Consider the following 2,908-nt stretch of genomic DNA (forward strand, 5'->3'; position numbering starts at 1 on the left):
AAGGCAGGGTATTGCCCTGATCAAAATAAGTTGCATGGAATTTTCAAAGGATTGATTTTTAAAATCTCACATTATAGGTAACACAGGTCGAGCATTTACTGTGTTTTAAAGTGTTCGGATATCGTTAGATATTCTTGCTATAACACTGCATTATGCCACCTATTTCTATCTGTCTAATATTCCCCCAAAGGAAAGCAAGCTAAAAGCTAGCTTTCTCACCCATGAAATGCTTGCTCCATAGTTTTAAATTTGCAGGAGGTTGTCCATTAATGTCTCCCTCGCCACCACCGCCACCACCACCAATCCCCGATCATCAAGAGGTGATAAATCATCCATTTCCACATTGACCCTGAGATTGTCGAGTGCTAAGGCACCTGCCAAAGGGTGTGCCATAGCCAAAGGAACAGAGAGTCCCTACAGGAATCCTGTTCCCAAACATGGGGACTTGAAATGCCACTGGAATTTGCCTAAATGCCAGAGTCAACAAGTTCTCAGTAGGAAGCTCAGTTGGGACTGGCCAATCCACCGGGTCTAAGATACACTTCCTAAAGGAAGATGGATGCGGGGCCATGTCAGTCAAAGCCCAGGAGAACCGTTCTGCCTGCTACCAGACTCTGCCACCTCCAAAGGAATGATGGTTTCTGTCCTCTTCTAGTTTGAAAATGGGAGGAATCTACCCTTCTTGTCCATAGCAGACTTGGAAGCATTGCTGTTACCATCTGCCAGAGGCGGGAGAAGGGGGTGGGTGGGAGAGCACCCTCACAGAAGCAGGGGGAGGAAGGATAGGAATAACATTTAGAATGTAAATCTAAAAAAATCCGATTAAAAGAAAGAATATTTTTGGCATGATAGCTTACTCACTTTTTACTCGACAGTCACTGTTTAGGAAAGTGTGTGTGTGTATGTGTGTGTGTGTGTGTGTGTGTGTGTGTGTGTGTGTGTGTGTGTGTGTTAGAAAGCAAAGTGACATTAAAAAAATAAATGGAGGTTGGTACGGAGGTACATACCTTTCGTCCCAGCACTTGGAAGGCAGGGGCAAGAAGATATCCATGAACTCCAGGCTAGCCTAGGCTACATAGAGAGACACTGTCTCAAAATAGGAGAGAGAGAGAGAGAGAGAGAGAGAGAGAGAGAGAGAGAGAGAGAGAGAGCTGGGAACTGTAGTTAAGAGAGTGCTTGCTGCTCTTACAGAGGACCAGACTCCAGCTCCCAGCACCTTTGTCAAGAGAGCCTCAACTGCTCATAACCCAAGGAGTCTGACACCATCTTTTACACTCAGTGGGCACTCGTGCACATAAGTACACAGACACACACAGACAGTGGCACATACACATAAATAAAAGCGAAATAAGCATAACTGTGAGCTAATCAACCTAAATCATCTTAAGACCTAAGAGACACGGCTGAGCTGTGCATCGTGCCCTGCGCTGCCCGGACTAGCGAACGAAACAGCCAGGACAGCTAAAGGTGATCCCAAGAAACCAAAGGGCAAGATGTCCCCATATGCCTTCTTCACCCAGACATGCAGGGAAGAGGATAAGAAGAAAAACCCAGAGATTCCAGTCAATTTTGCAGAGTTTTCCAAGAAGTGCTCTGAGATGTGGAAGACAAATGTCTAGCAAAGAGAAATCGTCATAGTCTGATGAAGTGGCCAAGGCGGATAAAGTACACTATGATCGGGAGGTGAAGGATTATGGGCCAGCTAAAGGAGGCAAAAAGAAGAAGGACCCGAATGCCCCCCAAAGACCTCCGTCTGGATTTTTCTCGTTCTGCTCTGAATTCCGTCCCCAAGATCAAATCCACAAACCCTGGCATCTTCCTTGGAGATGTGGCCAAAAAGCTGGGTGAGATGTGGAATAACTTGAGTCACAGTGAAAGGCAACCTCACATTAATTACCAAGGCAACAAAGCTGAGGGAGAAGTATGAGAAGGACGCTGCTAACTCTAAGTCTAAAGGGAAGTTTGATGGCGCCAAGGGTCCTACTAAAGTTGCCCAGAAAAAAGTGGAAGAAGAGGAGGAAGATGAATAAAAACTCTGTCTCCTCGTGAATACCTTAGAGTTGGAGAGCACTGTGATTGACACATATCTTATTTGAGTCATGTCTATTGCCCTTTAGATTTAATTACAAGACTTGATCACGATCGTATTGTAGTTTCTCAAAGTGTCAGTGGTTTACATGAAGTGGCCGTGGGTGTCCGGAGCACCCTGAAACTGTATCAAAGTTGTACATAGCTCCAAATATTTTTAAAATGAAAAGGCCCTCTCACATCGTCCTTACTCAGGGCACTTTGGCTGTTGGTGTGACAAGGCATTTGAAAATGTTCCTGGCATTTTGTTCTCAACTTATAAGGTAGTGTTAACTATACGGTTATTGGCTAGAAATCTTGAGTCGTCAACTGTACATATCTGTAGTTTGCAAAGAGAACAAAACAACCCAGATTCTTGATACTCCTTGTTTGGCATGGAGGCTGTGTGGGGAAGATGCCTTTTGGAGGAGGTCATACCTCAGGGCGTGCACTGTGAGGACGGACCTGTAGATACTGCGGTGGGCATCAGTAGGCATCATCCATTTAACTCCGGGTAATCTTGTTTTTTACATAGTGGCATAGCATTCTGCTGACATTCTCAGTTGTGGAGTGGGGAGGGGTCGGCTGGCATGAGAAGTGTTTGGAGCTTTTCCTTCAGTTAAGTGTAGTAGATTTTTAAACCTTTGAAAGAAACTGTAGAACTCATCGTTGTCAGCAAAGTGAAGAACTACTGCGTGGATGGAAGTTCAAGAACCCTCTGTATTTAAACCCAATTTGCAACATTCTGTTAATTTTTTGTATGTTTAGAATGATGAAATGTTTTTGAAGTTAAATAAACAGAATTACATTTTTTAAAAAATATAAGAGATACTTGTCATTA

At 44.0% G+C, this 2,908-nt stretch overlaps 1 pseudogene; it reads left to right on the top strand.

Annotated features, from left to right (window-relative positions):
* The first annotated feature begins 569 nt into the window (after positions 1-569).
* LOC108352188 (high mobility group protein B3 pseudogene) lies at positions 570-2,030 on the top strand (annotated as a pseudogene).
* The last annotated feature ends 878 nt before the right edge of the window (positions 2,031-2,908 follow it).

This window comes from Rattus norvegicus, chromosome 10, assembly GCF_036323735.1.
Source record: "Rattus norvegicus strain BN/NHsdMcwi chromosome 10, GRCr8, whole genome shotgun sequence".
Lineage (NCBI taxonomy): Eukaryota > Metazoa > Chordata > Mammalia > Rodentia > Muridae > Rattus > Rattus norvegicus.